The sequence below is a fragment of the Canis aureus genome, chromosome 12 (assembly GCF_053574225.1).
Source record: "Canis aureus isolate CA01 chromosome 12, VMU_Caureus_v.1.0, whole genome shotgun sequence".
Taxonomy (NCBI): domain Eukaryota; kingdom Metazoa; phylum Chordata; class Mammalia; order Carnivora; family Canidae; genus Canis; species Canis aureus.
In genome coordinates, this window is record NC_135622.1 from 11896482 (window position 1) to 11917784 (window position 21303).

Consider the following 21303-nt stretch of genomic DNA (forward strand, 5'->3'; position numbering starts at 1 on the left):
TTTTAAAGATTTATTATTTTATTTATTCATAGAGACACAGAGAGAGAGAGAGGCAGAGACACAGGCAGAGGGAGAAGCAGGCTCCATGCAGGGAGCCCGACGTGGGACTCGATCCCTAGTCTCCAGGATCACGCCCCGGGCTGCAGGCAGCACTAAACCGCTGTGCCACCGGGGCTGGTACACGGTTTTTGACACAACGTTCTAGCCCAGAGCTTCTCACGGTTTTATACGCAAATGAATTGCCTGGACAAACTGGTTAACCTGCAGACTCTGGCTCAGTAGGTCTAGGGCAGGGCTTGAGATTCTGAATTTTTATTAGCACTCTGGGGACTCCGACCCTTACGATACACTTTGAGTAGCAAGGCTCCAGCCCAATCAGATGTCCCTTTCATCTTCCTTGAGTCCATTCCTCACTCCACTTCAACTTTAAAATAAAATTAGTCCATTCACTTTATCAGAGTAACGCTCTACAGGAGGCAATGGGTTGAGTGTTGAGAGAGATACAGAAACAGACATGAGGCAATGTTACCTATAAGGCAAGTGCAAACTGGCTGGGTGGAGAGATGGGTGCTAACACAGAGTCTAGGGCCTGCCCTGTCCCACACCTCCTACTACAATGCAATTATAATGCATTGCCCCTCAGAAGCCTCACTGCACCCCAAAATAGGAATTGTCTCTATCTTTCAGAGAAGGAAAACTAAGCTAAGAAAAGTTAAATAGATTTTTCAAGTTCACACAACTATTGAAAAGCTGGATCTGCCTGGCCCCAAAGTTCAAATTCTTTCCATCAAACTATACCGAGGACATAGATCGAAGCAGAAATACGCAAAACCCTGGGCATTATGTGATGCGTGCAAAACCAGAAGTAGACACACGTTGCTACTAATTCAGCAAGTGGGGTGGCAGGTGACAGACATTTGGAGCGATAGTAAATTTACCAAATTGGACTGGGTTGCCAGAAAAAAAAAAAGCGACAATGAAGACTTCATGTTGAAAACATTTTTTAACGTTGCAGAAGAGAGATCGGTTTCCTTGTTTGTTCATAAATTCTCCTTTTATGGACTGCAATTCCAAAGTCCGGGGAGCCGCTTGCCCAGCCAAGAGAAGCTGGCATCTCCGGCTCATGGCTCCAGATGCTACCCAGCATTTCGTCTGCAAACACCCGGAATGAGGGCTGCCCATCCCAGGAGCAATCTGCTATCACACGTCCAAACAGAGAGCAGAGGTCAGCCTAGAAACCCAGGACCTGAGCAAGCTTATTACCTGCAGTATTTGGCTAACTCTGTACCACGGTCACAGTGAGGTTTTCTTCCATTGTCACTCTCCCTTCTCAGGGCGCCTTGTCCCTGGTTTTGCCATCCTGCGTACACACAGATGCTCCCTCTCCTCCCGCCAGCCATGGCCAGCCGCCTGCTGACCACTAACAAGGAGGCCCCGGGGCAGCCTGTCTGGGCCTCAGAAATGACTCTGCTTTCTCTGCCGCTTAGTCATCGTTATTGGGATCGGGACAGAAAGACCAAAACCCATGAAAGCGCGAGTCTCAGTCACGGGGGCCTCCTTCCACTGCCACTCTCGGGACTCCACCTGAGCCCCATGTTCCTGGATGGTGGCAGAGTGATCCATGTCATATTTGGAACAGGAAGGACAAAGAGAAACAAGACAGTCTGTCATTAAACATTGAAATACCTGGAAGTCGGCGCCAGAGTCACAAGGAGGCTTTAGTCACATTTTCTATTTCCTGGATGCTAAAGCAAGCTTTCTATTTCCTGCAGAGAACAGAGGAGGCAGTGAACTGAAACAATGTTAATTAGGGAAAGCATCCCTGTAAACACTTGCAGACAGGCATTGCTTTCCCAAGGTCCAGCGCAGCCTCCTCTCTGGACCTGTCCCTGTCCCTGATCCCCATTCTGGGGACAGAAACCATTGCAGGTCACGGATGCAAAGGGCAGCTTGCGTGGAGGGTGTTCCCACATACCGGAGCACCCCCAGCCCAAGTTGTGGGGTCTCCCAGAGCTAATTCTGCAGTTGGACACACCCCCAGTGCCAACAGTACGTTTAGTCACCAAATAGTTGTAAGAGGGATCTGAAAGCACCAGCATTTCTTTTGCCAAACATTGTGGAGACACTTTCTGGAATCGCTGAAATCCCATTTCTTTCCACCAGCTGCTGACTACAGGGCCAAGGATGACACTTTAATACAAATTGAGCCCCTTCCATAATGAAACGAGCTGGGCTTTAGGGGTGATTTGTTTAAAAGCCACATCGTAAATCAGCTGTCAGTTCTTCTTTATTCCAGGCCTGGCAAGCTCACCTTTACACTGAATTAATCGCATCTGAAACTTGACCTCCCAGCCCCAGAGCCTGCTGGAAACAACATGTGTTCAACGGTTTCCAGTCAAAGCAGCAAGAACTTAAATTGTTCCACATTTTTAATAAATGGGCCAGGAACCCATGGGGTGATTCCCATTGACCTGGGTGCTCAGCATATTGATCTGATGAAGAGGATGGAGACAGGTCTGCAACAGCCAGATTTGCGAGAACATTTACTAACATTGGACAATGCCAATTCATGTTCTTAAGTACAACCAGAGTGAGTCTAAACCTGAAGAAAGGCCCAGAAACATTACCTGAATTGCCAATAACAGCTTGGCTGGGGGGGGAGGGGTGAGTGGAAGTGCTGAGGAGTGAGTGGGGAGGCATTGCAGGACCACCTGCCAGGGAGAGGGGAGGGAGCTGGAGCTTTCTGTGAGGAGATGGGCCTTGGGGACTCCTTCCAGTTTCTTGATTCTCTGATGCTAAAAGAGAAATTTGAGATTATGCAGGAAGAAGGAGCTTTGGGGACAGGGCCTTGGAGTTGATGCTCTAAGTCAGCCTCAATAAGGAGCTCTTGCAAGCCAGGCCTGTGCTAACCCCTGCAGATGTGAAATAATGAAGGTAATAAGTTACATCCTCAAACATGAAAATAGATATGATGGGTTAATATGAGGAACAGCTACTACAAGCCAGTGCTAGTTCAGGGCTACAATAAAGTGCAGGATATAGAGCCCCTTCCCCCGAGATGCACACAGACCAGCAGGAACAAAGAGATGAAAACAGAAAGCAACTGCTCAGTGTGTATGATAGGGACTATGAGAAGGTGCCCCTGATGCCCAAGGGAGGGCCACCTGGACACAGGTACTCAGGGACATCTTTTCAGAGCTGAGGTGTTCAACAGAGGCTCAAGGATGAGCAGGGGCTAACCACGTGGAGTAGACGCACAGAGGAGGGACACGCAATGCTGAGGCAGAGATGAGAGGAGGCACAGCCCCTCGTGAAACGACAGGGAACACATGGCTCATGTAGGACTGGAGGAAAAAAATGTAGGGACCGGTGAGAGAGAAAGCAGGTGGCACACAGGGCCTCCATGCACAATGCACAGGGCACAACGCAAGCGCACAGCAGGAGCTTCATAGCAGCAGGATAGGTGAGCTGTGGGTTCACAGAGAAGCAGCCATGGAATTCCTTGAGGACCCCCTGGAGAAGCTTTCCAAACAAACAAACAAGCACACAAGAATGCCTCCTAAATGATGACCAGGCACTTAGCAGAAGAAAGGGGAAGACAGAAACCACTCTTGGCAGAGGAACCAGTGTGTGCAAGGGCACGGGGCGCTTTGAAAACCAACCCTATTCTCTCCCCCAACCCCAATGGGGTCCAGAATGAACAACACCATGTACCCAATTCTGTTCTGCAGGGTTGTATCAAGGTCAAGATTATGAAGCTCCAGAAAAAGTGCTGGGGGTGGGAGGGGGTGGGGGACTGGCAACAAGGAATACCTACTTACTTAGGCTAAGGGCCCTATGCATGGGGACCCTCCGACTGAGAAGAGCCTACATTTCCGAGATCAGGAACACAGCCCGGCCAACTGGAACATTTCTAAGGGGAACTTCAGGGAATAACTCAAGAGGGACTCACTTCTTGATACCCTATAAAAAGATATTGCCTCATTAACAACATAAGAATACCCTCAAAACAAGAACCCTCTGAAATTATGCCAATTTAATCAGTGGCACCTGCACCAGGCACTGTGCTAATTGCTCCAAAGGCCATTTCAGTTCATTTCTTAGCAGCCTAATGAAGGGTTAAGTCTTCCTATCACTTTACAGATGAGAACACTGAAGCTAATGTCCTGCCCAGAGTCTCAGGATGGTTTATAAATGGCATCTGGGGAAGGACGAGGACTCTCCAGCCACATTTCCCACCACTCTGGCTCCCCATAGACAGGTAACAGCATCCCCAAACCACCTTGCTGCCATGCCACCGGAGGAAAACACATGGAGACCAGCAAGAGAATGATTATCTCATGAATGTGTATGTACCAAAGAGATTACTGTGGGGTTTACCTGAAGTTAAAGGCCTTTTATCTTCCCAAGCAGTGAAAGGCAGCCAACACTTCTCAATTTACTGAAGGTAAAGATGCCTCTCCCATGAGGGCATCTGGACCATCTTGCATGTGAGACCCCTTCACTCTCTTTGGCTTGTGTGTTCCTCAATATACCCATTATACAGGTGGGAAAATCAAGATTCAAAGCTATTAAGTATCTTTTCTGAAGTCCGACTGCTCTCCTAGTGCACGAGCCAGGACTCAAACCAGGCTTTGTTCAACTTCAGGAACTAAGCCTTCCCAAAGCACCTGCCACCTCAAGCAAAATGGAAGGGAATCGTGGATCTTCCCAGGAGGAGATTCCTCACAGCCAGTGAAATAAAGCTAAGGACCCACTATGCAAGGCCTTTCAGTAAAAGAAATTATACTTTACAAGATGCCGACATGTCTATCCTGCCAAACACAGGTTCTTCCACAAAAGAAAAAAAAAAAAGACAAAAACAAAGACAGTTAGCAGTGTCAAAAGAGAAAGAAAGGGAACACCTGCAGATGAATAGAATGCTTGCTCTCCCAGCCAAACTTATGGTTAAACTTTCCACTCTCAAATGCCACTGTTGGAAAGGAACTCTTACACTGAAGATCTTTATAATACAAGACAACATAAATAAGGGCCAGGGAAGGATGGGCCCCTAGAGACCTGGGGTGAAATTGCAAGACAGGTCACTTGGGGAGGGGAGATCTGCAGAAGGAGGAGCCCATCTGTGTACACTCGCATAGATGAAAGCTTCATTGTAGTTCATGTCCAACTGCATTGATTCCTGAGCTTCCTGTAATCTTGGACAGAGTGCTGAAATGTGATGTCAGAGAAAGGAGACGTGGGTTCAAGTCCCAGGCCCACCCCTATTTCGGGAATCTTGGAATCACCTCAGTCTCTCATTTTCTTTGTCTGAAACATGAAAAAAATCAATGATCTCTGTGACCTCTTCTAGCTCAAAAGCATGTGATCATGACCCTACCACCTTTCTCTCCACATTATTGATGTGGCCACAGAAGTGGGCCCCACCTGAGGGAGTATCCCACATAACTAGCACCATGAGAAGATATTACTAAGGATTTTGGAGCCTAAAGATAAGTTCTATCCATACCAAAGACCACCCTGTAGTCCTGCTATAAGCCCTGGTCACCAGACCTATGCAACACTGAAATCTCCCTCATGTTTGCAGCTATCTGCTATCTGCTGTGATGCTCTGTCCCTCCCTGTGCCTTCTGGACCAAAGAAGGTTGGGCACTTGGAGAAGCCAGAAGAGGAATGGCTCCACCTTGGGATCAAAATGAATATGCCTCCAAGAAGGCAGAGAATTTGCCCTGGGGTTGAGATAATACATGTGACCATTGAGAGCAGTAGGTTCCAGATGGACCAGGACTGTCTCTTACAGGCTTGTGATCTATGGGATTTCACCTCACTGAGCCTCAGTTTCCTGACATGTAACAGTGATGATGATAATATGGCCTGATGACAAATAGCACCCCTGGAACAGGGCTAGAGGCTGTTGTATGTGTGAAGTTCAGTACACCCTTAACTGGCCCTTTGCCTACAAAATAGTCCCAAATTGCTACACATGTGATGGAAGGAAGAGGAATCTCTCTCTTCAGGTGGCAGGAAATGTGAAGTAGGTACATGGGAAAGGATCCAGCTACTCATGCCAGACTAGAGATCCCACCAGTCACCCACCCAGAAGCAAAAGCCCCATTGGGTTCTGGAGAGAGGGGAGTTTGAAGATGTGTCTCTTTCCTGACTGAACCAGCCTCCACAGAAAATGAGTCAGGACAGTCCCCCAAAGGAGGTCATAGGTCCCTGAGGGCAGGAGCCATTACCTGTGCACTGCTGGATCCCCAGCACCCAGCATGGAGCTGACACATTGTGGACATCGATTAAATATTTGTTGACAGAGTGAATGATTAGAAGTGGAAAGGCTGGTGGAACAGGAATCCCGGTGAGCAAATGAAATAGGGGGCTGAGGACCGAAAGTAGCAGGATTAGCCTCCACACCACGGGTGTCCCTGAGGTTGGAGTGACCTGGAGAACTAAGGATAGTAGTTGGAAAAATCAGAGAGAGGGTTACTCTGTGAGTCACCTGTCCTTCAAACCTGGGCTCTGACTGAGGAATGCACAAGCATTAGTCAGCAGGTTATCTGTGTCGCTACCTTCTGAGTCACTGCCTGACCCCCTGTGGCCCTGCCCTCGAGTGTGAGAGGGTGTGGGGGAATGTGTGTGGCCATGTGTTTATATCTATACCTGCACACTCAGCAGACACCACCAGCCAGGATGAGTCAAGACTTTCTCTCACGTTTTATTTAAGCTATGTCCTAGGCTGTCCTGTCAGTGACTCACTGCTTACCTGCCCTCCCCCAGGAGAAATGCCTTCTAACAGAGGTGAAGCTTGGCATGCCTCACGGTGTGTCAGCGGCAATGAGATCTGCTTACTAGCCAGGTTCTGTATGTCTTCAGGAGCCACGTGCTTCCAGACTCTCTGTGGTGTCCCAGTGAAAATGAGGCCCAGGGCCAAAACTGAACATGGTGCTAACCTTAAGCCCTACCAGGAACTCTCTCTCCCTCCCCCAAAAGCCCTCCCTAGTCTGCCCTTCTTTTCCCCTTACTGCTACCTGCTTCTGTATTGTCTGCTAGGGTATAATTGTAGAGAAAGCAGCTCTTCCATGGCAATTGTGATCTATTGCTAGAAAATTCTTGAAGGCCCCAGTGCCTTCCCATTCCCTTCCCCCATCTTGCTAAAAGAATTTCTAGTAGGGGCACCTGGTGGCTCAGTTGGTTGGATGCTGACTCTTCTTTTCAGCTCAGAAGCCCTGCATCAGGCTCCGGGCTCAGTGAGGAGTCTGCTTGAGTCTCTGCCTCTGCCCCTTCCCTCTTACTTGCATGCACTCTATCTATCAAATAAATAAATAAATAAATAAATAAATAAATAAATAAATCTTTAAAATAAAAAAAAAAGAATTTCTAGTAAATCATCCCTCTCACCATTGAAGTCATTTCTGACATTACTACCAGGTAACCTTCCTCAGATATAGCTCAGTACTTAAAAACTCTCATCTCATACTAAATTCAGTAAAAATATCTCTTCCTAGCACTGTATAGTTTGTTGCCAACCACACATAGGATGAGGAGAAGGAACTTGTGGCAGCTATGTCTGCACCGTGTGGCCCTGGCCACAGCCAGGCGTTCAGGAGTGAGCCCCTGGCCTAACCTGGGCTGGTCTGAATCTCTTCCTGTGAAATTCTGAAAAGAGGTTCAGAAATTCCAATCCCACTCTGGACTAAAGGATTAAACAGGGGATGTGGAAAGACTCAGGAGTAGGGATGCGAAGGGCAACTTTCAGAAAGAGAGTCCATGGTGAGAGCAGGATAAAGCTGACACCCACAGAGAAGCTAAGGTGAAAGGAAAATTTATTTCCCTGTCCCTTATAGCTTCCAGTTCCCTGGCCCAGTGCTACCCAAAATAAGTGATTAAGTATTTCTCCAGTTTTGATATATAAATATGGGGAGTAGTAAATGAAATAGTTAAATGCCCATGTACTGTAGAAAATTTAAATTAGAAAAATATTTAAATTACATGGTATATAAAATAATATTTTAGAAAAAAATTTCCATGGAAAGAAGAAAGAAAGAAAGAAAGAAAGAAAGAAAGAAAGAAAGAAAGAAAGAAAGAAAGAAAGAAAGAAGAAAGAAAGAAAGAAAGAAAGAAAGAAAGAAAGAAAGAAAGAAAGAAAGAAAGAAAGAAAAAGAAAAGAAAGAATAGAGAAAGGAAGGAAGAGAAGAGGAAGAAAAGAAGAAAGAAACTCATTCAACCTAATTTTACTGAGCACCTACTGCATACTAGCCAAGAATTCTGCTTCATTCTGTCATTAGAATTTCCAAAATCAGGTAGGCATGAGCCACAAATGGAGAGCAAGCTTGAAAGGAATGAAGGAAAGAAAAGAAAAGATGGGAAATTTTTAAAAAGAAAATGTATAGTGTCAGAAATGTTGTTTTTCATTCTTCTTGTAAGCAACTATTCATGATCTAAAAATGATCTTCAAAGGCCTTGTTTACAATTACATCCATCGCTTGCAGCTTCCTGCCTCGACTTCTTGTAGGAAAGTCAGGATGTCACAGGCATATTAACCTACTAACTGGATTTAACTCTACCTGGGAACCTGAATAATGGTTCATAATTTTTGCTGTAATTGAAATTTACATATTTTTAAGTTAATAATTGTCTCAGAGTTTAACAAAACTGGTTTACTATAAACAAATAAGCTCCCAGCCAAGATGTGAGGACCTCTGGAAACATCCATACTCTGTTTCTGTTTGTGTGTGTCTCTATCTCATGTTTTTGGTTCCCAGATGTGGAATCCTAGAAGGGAAGTAGGGCAGCAGCAGGGGGGGGGGGGGGCAGGAACCAGAGGAGAAAAAAAAGAAAATTATGTTCTCTGAAAAGTCCTTTTATAATAGCAATAAAAAATAGCTAGTATTTATTGAGCATTTACTATAGGTCACTCATTGAGCTAGTTGCTTTGGGAATTTGTGTCATGCAATCCATACAAACAGCCTTAAAGGTGGTCATTATCCTCACACTCCCACAGAGAAAGAAGCTGAGGTCTGAGTCTACTCAGCTAGGAAGTGGCAGGGTCACTAAATTCAGAGTCTGGGCCCTTAGTCCCCAACTACACTGACTCCTATGGCCCATCTGGATGGCAGGCCTCAGTTATGACCAAATAGCATGGCCTGTGTCCATTAGCCCATCTAAAATCCAGGCCATGCAGTGGAGAAGGAATAAGAGTCATTGTGATTTGAGATGAAGAGAAAGCACATCACCACCTCAGAATAAAGGCCTGGGAGCTCAGACCTGAGCAACTCTCCTGCCATCCTTTTGTCAGGCACCTGACATCCTTTTGTCAGGCACCCACTGTCAGGCAAGTGGTCGAGTTTTTATCACTAAGATCCTGGAGTCTTGAACCCTCCCTCAGGAAGATCCTATAGGGAAAAGGAGCTGCCAACCAGGTGACTGTTCCAAAAGCTTAGCCTAAATGAAATGGGTTAGATTGCTCTTGAAAAGCCAGAAACCAAAGTGACAGTGTCCCCTCATTCTCCATCCCCAGAGGCCCCTAAATGTCCCCAGGGAAGCAGGAAAAAGGAGCCACTGTGCCGAAGCATCTTGTTCTGATTGCACTGAAAACATCCCCGTCACAGGCCTGACCCTATGAAGACTAAAGGAGCATTCTCCACTCTGCAGGCAGAGCACAGGGCCGTGCAGAGAGCCCGTTCACTGCACTCGAGGGTATGACAGTCAAGAATGCTTTCATAGTTGCGCTTTGCTGCCTGATTCCTTCTGGAATGCACGGACTTTGTCCCTTTGATCTTTAATATGGTTGCGTGGAGGGGCCAGGATGTGGGCATTTGCAGCTACTTCTGTCTCCATTCTCCACCAATTGTGCCTCCACCCCAAGTTTTTGGACACAGTTCTGCAGCTCAGCATTTGGAGGCCAGTCCGTCCTCTTTCCCTCTCATCTCCCCCCACGCCTAAGAGTGTGCCCTCCCTCCAGACCCCTGACATCCTGCCGCCCTGCCAGGCAGGCCACCCGTGACCTTCCCCCTCTTCTTGAGACTGCTTCCACAGTGTTGCTTACACCCCCAAATACAAGGACCCAACATCTAGATGCTTAGAAACAAGCACCTGGTTTAACTGCCTGGGGGTTTTCTCATTTGTTTTTTGCTTTTCTTACAGATGTTGGTGTCATGTAGATCCAGCCTGGAAGTCCTGGGTTTTTTTATTATGATTCAGAGCAAGTTGTAATAACTAGAAGAAATAAGATGCCATTTGTCCCTTCTGGCACCATACCCAAGAACAAGACCTGGGGGCTTAATCTGCCCAAAGAAATTCAGTTGTGAAGATACCAATCTCTTTAAAAGGAGAAAAGAATGGGTGAGGTAAAGGCAAGATTCTGGAGTCTGCTTATAGTGGGACGAATGATGGCCCCAGAGATACCAGGTCCTCATCTCTGGAAAAATGTCTTTGCAGATGTGAATAAATTAAGGACCTTGAGATGGAGATGTCATTCTGGATTATCCTGGTGGGCCCCATGTGCCACCACATGTATCCTTATAAGAGGGAGGCAGAGGCAGACCTGATGCACACACAAGAGGAAAAAGCCATATGAAGACAGAAGCAGAAGTCGGAGTACTACAGACACACACCGGGAACGCGACAGCCACCAGAAGCTGGAACAGGCAAGGACAGAGGATGCCCTGCTGGCTTGGGTTTAGACTTTTGGCTTCTAGAACTGTGGGAGAATACATTTCTATTGTTTTAATCGACCAACCGTGTGGCAATTTGTGACAGCAATCACAGGAAATGAATGTGATGCTTATTTCCAAGAGCCACTGCAGATGAGCCTGGAGAGAGCGGTAAATGAAAGAGCACATAGAATAGACAGTAGGATCTACACTCGGACCTGGGTGAAGCCGGGACTCTTAGTTACAGCCTTGTCGATGGGTCCAGCATTCTCAAGATCTGCTTTGGCTCAGCCAGCCCACTCCCTGTGTGTTCCTAAGAGAAATGGGAGCCCAAGGGAAAATAGCAAATGCAAGATCAACACACTTCTGTCTACACATCTAACTGGGTTTGGGCCTGAGATTCCACCGCCCACTCCTGATAAGCAGAGCTGACCCATTGTCCCAGTTGAATGGCTGAAGGATCTTACCACCTCTGGCCAGCTTCAGAGGACCAAAGTGATGTGCTCCCACAAACCTGTGTGAGTTGGTGAACACACCAGCCCATTGTCCTTAAAGTTCTACCCACGAGTAAATATGGCTCAATGTTCTGAACTGTGACTAACCTAATTAACAACTCATCTTCCCTGCCAGACACAAGAAGGGAAGTCGGAATAGAGCTAAGCTCATCCCTCGCTTACAAATAGGAATAATTTGGGAACCACAATTTCCCCAAGACCATTGATTGAGATCTCTATTTTGGGGTACAGATGATAAGAGTGAATCACCCTTCTGCCCATTTCAGCTTTCTTCTCTTGTCTCCCCCAAGGGAAAGAGACATCAAGCCAACTTTCCCTGGGTGCCTGTCTTATGCCAGGTACTATTTTAGGCATGAGCATAGAGCATTAACAGGACAAACACCATCCCTGCCTCCATTAAGGACATAAATTCTCTCCTAGGCTTACAAAAGCCTTCACCACTCTGAAACACAGTGCCAGACAATTCACCCTAAGCTTAGTCCCTCCCAACTCCCCATCCCCTCCAGATACACTTTCCATCTAGTGCCATATTGGTCTGAAAACCTGAGAACTCCAGCTCTTGAAAGAACCACGTCTTAAGAGTATGAGAACAGATAAAATAACCTTCTGTGAAGAGCATGAAACATTGTAAAATTACAAGGCATTTTTAATTGCAATCTATAACCAGTCAGGTCAGAGGATCAGAAAATTGTGCTGCTGAGGCCAAAACTTTGTGGTCTCATTAACTGCATTTATTCTCATGTCACATCCTGGACTTAAACCCTGAACAGCTGATTAAAACCAATAGAAATCAGCTGACTGCCATCTATCCTTTTTGAGGAGCAGCCAATAGCACTGGCTTCCTTTACAGAGGATGGCATGTTATTTTTGAAACATGAAGAAAGAACAAAAAGAGGACACTTTGCAAGGCCCAGGCAAATAAAATCCAGGAATAAGCAAGCTATATATCTAGGGGTGACGGAGGAGAAAGAGGAAGAGGAGGGGGAGGAGGATGAGGCAAATACTTCTAAGTGCACAAATGTTATGATATAGAGCTGAGAGCTCTGTGAGTGATCATTAAAGGAGACTTTGCTCTTTATTTGATCACTATATCCTTGAGCAAACACTAAAACTGAAGGTAATGGAAACCAAAACAGTTGTCCCAAAATGACGAAATATGAAAATTAAGTCTAATTGTTTAATGCTAGTCAAAACAAGTCAGTTTTGATGAATTCCGTGGGAAGTGGCACAAAGTTTTCCCGTCCAGTATCTGTGGTTACCTGGGTGGCACACAGCCAGAACCGAACGTCTTTGTTCTATTCCTTCAGTCCCAGCTCATCACTGACACTCATGAAGCTTCCCACGAGACCACAACACATTAGGAAGAACAACCATTGTTTGGGTCAACATGAGTGGAAAGGGCACCACAGTAGGAGAACCTACAATAGAGAAAAAGAAAAGAAAGAAGATGAAGTGACAGAGATAAAAACAGAGCAGGAACATGTAATTTGAAGAAAAAAGTGGGGACATGCCACTTCAGAGGTTTGGTTGACTGAATGAACTGAAGACAAAGGCCAGTGAAACATTCCCGTTACCCGGGGCTTCAACTAGGTTAATTATGTCCTCCCAGAACAGCCTGTCCAAGAGTTCACTGAGGTCTTTCACAATCCCTTCCTCACTCGCCCGCTCATTCAGTGAACAGTTATGTAGAGTGTGCAGGGCCCTAGGCTTAGTTCTAAGGAGGTAGATAAGGTGAGTACAAACCTGAAGGTAGAATCTTGTAGAGACACGAGACATAAGTGTAAATATACATAATACTAGTGTAACCTTTAAATGGGAAGAGTAGGGATCCCTGGGTGGCTTAGCGGTTTGGCGCCTGCCTTTGGCCCAGGGCGCGATCCTGGAGACCCGGGATCGAATCCCACATCGGGCTCCCGGTGCATGGAGCCTGCTTCTCCCTCTGCCTGTGTCTCTGCCTCTCTCTCTCTGTGACTATCATAAATAAAGAAAAGAAAAAAAATTAAAATAAATAAATAAATGGGAAGAGTAGAGCTGGAAGGGGTGCATTTTTAAAAATAAATATTTGGGGCACCTGGGTGGCTCAGTCAGTTGAGTGAGTGACCCTTGATTTTGGTTCAGGTCATGATCTCAGGGTCCTGGGATCGAGCCCCATATGGGTCTTCCCACTCAGTGGGTGATCTGTTTCTCCCTCTGCCCCACCCCCTGCTCATGCATTCAAAATGTAAATAAAATCTTTTTTAAAAAATTTTAACAACCATTTTATAATGTTTTTAGGTTTATGGAAAAATTGTGAAGAGAGCACAGACTTTGCATATATATCCCATACCTTAGTTCCTCATTTTAACATTTTATATTAGTGTGTCCATATGTCACCATTAATGAAGCAATATCAATCAATCATTGTTAACATAACTCCATACTTTATTCAGATTTCCTTAGTTTTTTCTGAATGTCTTTTTTCTGTTCCAGGATCCCAGCTAGGATACCACATTACATTTAGTTACTGTGTCTCCTTAGGATCCTCATGACTGTGACAGATGAGAGTGTACATTTTTAAAAATTATTCATTTATTTTATTTTAGAGAGAGAGTGGGTGGGGGAAGGCAGAGGAAAGGGGGGAATCTCAAGCAGACTCTGCACTAAGCATGGAGCCTGATGCAGGACTCAATCTCAGGACCCTGAAATCATGACTTGAGCTGAAACCAACAGACAGACACTTAAACAGCTGAGCCATCCAGATGCCCAATGGCATACATTTTTAAAACAACTTTAGTTTTTCTTATGCTGTCTCTCCATAAAGGTTTAGTGAACTGGTCATTTCTCTGTCCCTAGGTAAATCCTAATCCTAAGCTGGCCCTAAAGCTTTTTCAGTCTCTCTCAAATAATACGTCCTATGAAATACAAAACATTATGCCCAGCACACTGTAACGATTGATCAAAATTGAGGATGGGGAGATGGTAGAGGAATAAACAGAGAAGACACATGCAAAGAAGCTCGAGGACCCTGGAAAGTAGACTATCATGGAAGCCAGGAAAGAGAGAATCTTAAGAAAGAAAGGGCAATCAGATGCTGAAGCGAAGCCCTGATAAAGGAGGAGGAAGAGAAAAGGATTTGGCTGTCAGAAGTTCACTCATAACCTTCAAGGAAACCAATGTGTAGGGGCACTTGGATTGCTAAGTGGTTGAGCATCTGCCTTCAGCTCAGATCATGATCCCAGGGTCCTGGGATCAAGTCCTGTGTCAGGCTCCCTACAAGGAGCCTGCTTCTCCCTCTGTCTTCGTCTCGGCCTCTCTCTGTGTGTCTCTCATGAATAAATAAATAAAATCTTAAAGAAGAAGGAAAGAAAGAAGAAAAGAAAGGAAGAAAGAAACAAACAACAAAGAAAGAAACAAAGAAAGACCATTGTGTAGAGTGGCAAGAATGGAAGCCACCATGGAATAGGTTGAGTGAATATGTGGCCAGAAAATGGGGCTTCTACCAATTTGGATCCCTCTCTTAGGATGCTGAGTGGGTAATATAAGGAAAAAAAAATATTGACATCCTAAGTGGGTAGCAGCAGATTTGAGGAAGGATTTGGGGTTGGGGTATATGGTAGGCAGCTTCTAAAATGTAACCCCCAAATCCCTCCTCCTGATACACTTCTATTTAATCCAATCCCTGTGTACACAGGCCGGACTAGTGATTCACTTCTAACAAACATAATGCAGGAATGTTGGGATGTTATGTCTGAGATTAGGATTTAAAGGTCTGTGATTTTGTATTACTTACACTGTCTTCCCCTGTCTTTTCTCAGTTTGCTCACTCTGATGAAGGAAGCTGCCATATTATGAGCCACCTGTGGAAAGGGCCACATGGCAAGGAACTGAGAATGACCTCCAGCCAACAGCCAACGAGGAACTAAGTGCTGCTATCAATGACATGAATGCACTTGGAAGTGGATCCTTCTCCGACTGAGCCTTGATGTGGACAGCAGCCCCAGCCACCACTCTCCAGCCTGTGAGAGACCCCAAAGCAGAGAATTCAGCTAAGCCACATTTTGAGTCCTGATCTATAGAAAACCATGAGATGAGAAATCATGGGTTTAAGCCCATGGGTTTATTTAGGGTTTGAGCCCCTAAATTTAGGATCATTTGCTACACAGCAATAGAGATCGAACATGGGATGGGGATCTTTGATAAGAGATGCCTGGCCATGATTCTAGTTTCAAAATGTATTGTCCTTGAGAATTATCTGTGAGTCTGTCAAAATGCAGTTTCTGGGCACCAGACCCAAAGATTTTTATTTAGGCACCGGGGGTGTGGCACTAACTGGACAATACTCTTTGGAAAAGGATCCAAGGAATTGCACTTGTGGGAAATATCTGAGATGGTTGTGATGCAGGTGGGGGAAGAAGGGTTGCATCCAGTGAAACAAAAACACCAAGATATGCAATTCAGAGATTTGGGTCTTGATGCCCGAGAATAGGCAGAGCAAGAATCCAGAAACTATGGGGAAGTTGGCTTTCAAGTCTTGACTTCTTGCTCTGAAATAACAAGGAAGAACAAAATTATGGGGAAAGACACATAGGTATTTTGAGAGAAAAAGGAGGAAAAGCTTCATTCATCTCTGCAGGAAGGACATGGAGCCATCTACATAGTCTAAGGAAGTGGAACAAGTGTTCAAGATTTAAAGAGAGAAGAAAGGATTTGGAAGAAATTAGCTCCTTGAGGAAGCTTTGGTGAGTCAGTAATGTCAGAATGTTTCAAACAATAGCAAAAAGATGGCGAGGGCCTGAGGATGACTAATGAGTATAATCTGGAGGAAAATGAGGGAGCACGCTCACCTCACTCTCCTTACTCTGTGAGCCATTGTGAGAGGGAGGAGGAAGGTCTATGTTGGAGAAAGTTGCAGAAATAGTATCCAGAGAAAAGACTAGCTTCTGCTGTGACAAGGAGGCAGAAAGAAGGTTTTCAGGAAAGATGAGAGAAGATTTTGTCCTCAACAGGTTGCGGGTTCTCCTGGACTCAATGGAAGAGTCTCATAGGGGGAAGCAAAGGGTGAGAATGGGGCTGAACTAGATAGAAGGAGAGGACGACAGGAGACACTGCCTGAAGAGGTGAAGGCTGAAAATGGGCTAGAGATTCCCCATTATAATGGAAAGACAGAACTGATACCAGATAAATTCATTGAATTAACTCATCCCCATAATCTAAGATGAGTATTGATCTGTCTTCAACATTTATAGCTCCTCTAAGAGCAGATCCAAGATGAGGGCTGACAATGCAAGCCTCTTAGAAAGAGAGGCCTGTCTCTGATAGCTGACCTATAGCAAGGTTCAGGTTTCAGGAGAGCAATGCAACATGTCCATATTCAAAATGTTTAAAGTCCTTTATCCTTTACAACTTCCCCATGCATCTCATAGAGGAACTTTCCTGTGGTTAAGCTGATATGGAGGAAAGATCTCTAGGCTAAGGGCTCAGAGACTTAGGTCCTTGTCCCAGCTCCACCCCGACAAGCTATGTGACCTTAAAAAGCCATTCACCTCCCTGATGCCATGTGTACAATGAGGAGGCTGAACCAGATGTTCCCTCAAAGTCCCTTCCAGCTCCAACATTCTAAGGGCCTGAAAACATGCAAACCTAAACCAGGTCTAGGAATCATATGGTTTCATTTTTGGAAATTTAGCTTCAAAAAAAGAAGGAAAGAATTCCTGCCCTTATCTGTCACCTTCTGGAGACTTCCTATTCATTGGTAGGATTCCCTGTGGGGAAATGTTTTGAAATAGTGGGCATTCATGAAATGAAATTCTGGGGATTAATCTGCAATAAGGGCTGACAATTTTCTGAGTGATTTTTCCCAAATGTATGAGAAATCTTTATCCAACTGGATGTGGGGCAGATTCTCTTCTGAAGCTTCCTGTTTGCATTCTCAAGGCAGGGTTTGGTAGGAAAAAAGCACTTAGGCCCAGATACCTTGCCACTTACTCATAAAGCTGCTGGGGAAGATGCATTGACAATGACTGGTGAATCACATCTGGGTCATTTCGTGTCTAAGGTCTTAAACTATCTTCAAGTATTGCCACACACACATTTACATACACCTCACCACCAGAACCATGAGATGGATTGCGAAAGAACTCCTGTCACATGGACGAAGCGAAAGTGGGACTTTCTCCTGACCTCCAGCATCCCTGAGGAATGCTCTCCCTCACCATCACTCACTTCTCTGATGAAAATCCTGAGGTCATTTAGTCCCATCTTACATCTTGGAAACTCAGGATAACCAAATAGATGTCCCAACTCATATCCCCAAACTTTGCATGAAAGAGAAAGGATGAAAAACAGACATGGAAACTTCTGATTTCCAAATGCAAGAATTTTGATTACCCTGGCCAAGTACTTAGGGATGTTGCTTACTTTTTCACAATATATTACCAGTAAAAATCAAAACACTCTTTACAATGGTACACTGTGTATTTTAAATATTTTATTCTTTTTTTCAATCATTTGACAAATACATATTTAGCATTTTGCTAGGTGCTGGGAGGGAACTCAGTATCTAGGCTATGAATTAACTGTAATGCAATGAAATAAATTCTATAATAGTGGCATGTGATAAGGGGTTTGTAATTAATTCTGCCTCAGGGTAGGGAAGCTGAAGAAGGTGAGTCTTAAACAGTAATAGTTTGAAGATGAGTCAGAGCCAACCAGGTGATGAATGGGATGTGAAGGGCATCCAAGGCAAGAGAAATAGGGGGAAAGAAAAGACACAAAAATGTGATACTACCTGAGCAGTATTTGGCGACTCACTAGTAATCTAATGTGGCTATGGCATGGGGTTCAAAGCTAGAAAACAAAAGGATGTAGAAGATAAGCAGGTTTAGACCAGCCTGTGAAGGAACAACAGACTAAGGACTGGACTATGGTCTTCATTTTTTAGGCAACAAAGAGACAAAGATAATGTTCATAATCAAACTGTATATTAGATAGGTCATTCCGATAGCAATGAAGACAACAGATCAGGAGGGAGAAAAGAAAGTCAGAGAAAGGTCATTGTAATAGCTAGGAGAGAAAGGATATATGTACAACATATCACATTGTACTGTCACTGTTTTTGTCTCCTCCAATTCCCACATACAAATAAGCTCCTGAAGACTGGTACCATGTCTTGTTCACCTTTGTATCCTAGCCCAGAACACAATGCCATGCATGTGGGCATGCAATAAATGCCATTCATAGGCGAATGAATGAATGGGAACTTAAAGTGGGCACTAACAGTAGAGATGTAAAGAAAGGGGCATATCCAAGAAATATTTTCCAGGGAAAATTCTGAAGAATTTGGTCTGAGGAAAATGGAAAAATTCAAAATTTCCATGTTGTGTGATTAATAAGGTCTTTAAGAGTTTTTAAATATAGAAGGCTGAGCAGGTTGAGAGAGAAAGGAAATGAATTGAGTTGAGAACACATTGAATTAGAGGTATCTGGGGGCTAGGGTCCAAAAGACAGCTGGAAATATGCATCAGGGCCTCAGAAGATAGTTTATTGGCTAATTTTTACTCATGACCATTCATATAAGCAGGTGTACCAAATTATTCAAAATCTAAGTGTTTTTTTTTAACATGTGCTGAAAACTTTGCTCCAAAGAAAAAGATAACTAAGAAAATAAAGACTGCATTCAAAGATCCCTGCTTCATTACTCATGAAATAAAAGCAAAGATGAGAGGAGAAGCCAGAGATAATTTTCCACACTTTGATCTTTGAATCTGTCACAGTGAAGTCCTCATATCTTCAAAATCCCAAGGAAAAAGTTCCCATGAACAGCAGTAGTTCTCCAAACATTAATTATCTGGATTACTGCAAAGCATTTAAAAAAATGAATTTTTCAGCAGAAAATCCTAAGGTTCTTCCCTTTGTTTTCTTCTCACACACTGCCCCTGAGAATGCTCAGGTAGAAGATGATTTCTTGAAGCCACAGAACATAATGGAACCCTAAGGCCATATGGTACCTGGAATGTGCACTGGATAAAGAGTTGGAAGAACTGGATTTAGTCCCTTCTCCACCACTAATTGGCCATGTGACCTTAGGCAACTCTCTTTATCCTTCTGAATCATGCTTCCTCATCTGTAAAATGAAGCAAGTCTTGATTTTCTGTGTGTGTGTGTGTGTGTGTGTGTGCGTGTGTTTATTTTCTTAAATATTTACCACTGATCTAGATCCTTCCATATATGTTAATCATTAACTTATCCCTAGAACAATAGAGTTTTGCAGGTGTGACTCCAACTAATTCAGGAACTCAAGTTGGAGCCAGATCATTCCACTGAAAGAATCAGTATGTGATATGCCAAGGCACTTCATTACTGTCCTTTGGTGAATTAGACTGCACCCAAGAAGACCTAAAAATATACACCTTCTAGTGTTTTAATTGGTGCAGATTTTGGTACCTGGGAACAAAGTGCTGCCATAATAAAAACGAAATGTAAGAGTGGTGTGGGAACCAGTCAATGAACAGAGCTAGAATGGTTGTAAGGACTTTAAGGAAAGCACTAATGAAAGCCTGAGTTACCTTGAACAGACTGTCAGGCTCAGCTTTTGAGGAGGTAGCTGGTGAGATCTTAAAGGAAAGTGAGGAAAATCTTGTTAGAAACTTGGAAAAGGGGGGATCCTTGTTAAACATGGCAGAAAGTTTAGCAGCACTCTCTTCTGTAATAATGAGAAAGGTAAAAACATATACCTGATACACTAGCTTATTTAGCTAAGAAGTTTTCCAGCCATAGTGTTGAAGGTACCACCAGCTTCTTGTGGTACTTATACCAGCAGCTTCTTGTGACTGCTTATATTAAAATGTGAGAGGAGGGCACCTGCGTGGCTCAGTGGGTTAAGCAGCTGCCTTCGGTGCACGTCATGATCTCAGGGTCCTGGGATCAAGCCTCACATCTGGCTCCCCGCTCAAAGGAGCATCTGCTTCTCCCTCTCCCTCTGCCTCTCCCCCTGCTCATGCTCGCAGTCTCTGTCCCAAATTATTTAATTAAATTGTTAAAAACAAATAAAAAATAAAATGTGGGAGGAGACAGATGAGCTTAAAAGAAGGACTGTTAAGCCGAAAGAAAATGAGATTTTCTGATTCTGAAGATTGAGCCTCCCAAATGACAAATAATACTAAACTTAAATTGCTCCCACGCAAAGATCAAATCCAGGACATTCTTAGGAAACAATGTTCTAAAGGCAAAGCCAAGAGTATATCTGTAAAATCCTTTGTTAAGGCCTCAGAAAGTTAAAAGATGGGTCTTCAGGGTATTTTCAGACAGACAAAAGGCCCTCTAAAGAGTTCAAACATTTGCCTCATGGCACCCATAAATAAAATAATATGGATCCTAAGAAACTTAAGTGCTTTGTCCTTCATCCACATTAGCAGAAGCCCAAAGTGGAGAGGATTTACCTCAAAGAGATTTGTAGGTGTGGGCTTGTCAAATGGAGCAAACCTCGATGAAAGTCACAGGAGAACCACAAAGTTTGAGAGAATGTTATGGCCAGAAATACTGCCAGCTTGAACTGAAAAGGACAGAAACAGTATAAAATAAACAGAGGACTTGAACTCCAAAACTTCTACAAGCAAGAAACAGGCTGAGAAAACCACTCAGCTGTAAACACACAATAACTCTCATGAAAAGAAAAGGATGATGCCAAAGGAAGACTAAGAGCCCAGAGAACAGAATCAACAACTACAGAAAGTCATTTCCAAGTAGAAGTAGTGTGGAGTCTTTATCAAGGAACTTACAACATTTGCCCAGCTGGATTTCAGAATTGCTATGAATTAGTGAGTCCTTTGTGCCTCAGTTTCCCCCTTTTCAAATGAGAGTGTCTATATTGGGTAACATCTGCTGTGCCAATATTATATGTTGTATGGGTAGAGGACGAATAACTTGTTTCCTTAGTTCATAAGTCTACAAATTGAGAGGAATTATACTCATAAAGCTGTATGAGGAATAACAGGAATAACACCTGAGAACCGTGATCTGTTTTAGAAGATGAAATTCTGAACTCAAGGCTGATGCTATAATGAGATGAAACTTTTATGTGCTTCGGAAGGGAGATAAGTATATTTTGCATGTATAAAGCATATGAATTATCAGAGGCCAAAGGACGACCGTGGTAGCCAGAT

The 21303-nt window shown here is 44.1% G+C and overlaps 1 protein-coding gene across 2 annotated transcripts in view; it reads right to left on the reverse strand.

The window, feature by feature from the left end:
• LOC144280573 (uncharacterized) overlaps positions 1–15248 on the reverse strand; it is a 70235-nt gene extending 54987 nt beyond the window's left edge. The window contains exons 1-3 of one of the 2 annotated variants that reach the window (XM_077842739.1): positions 14934–15248; positions 12424–12582; positions 1687–1766 (exon numbers count right to left, since the gene is read on the reverse strand). The gene's annotated coding sequence lies outside the window, so the exon portion shown is untranslated. Of the gene's footprint in view, positions 1–1263; positions 1469–1686; positions 1767–12423; positions 12583–14933 lie in introns of those variants that run through there. The other variant, XR_013349007.1, reaches the window with a different exon arrangement.
• Between the last annotated feature and the right edge of the window lie 6055 nt (positions 15249–21303).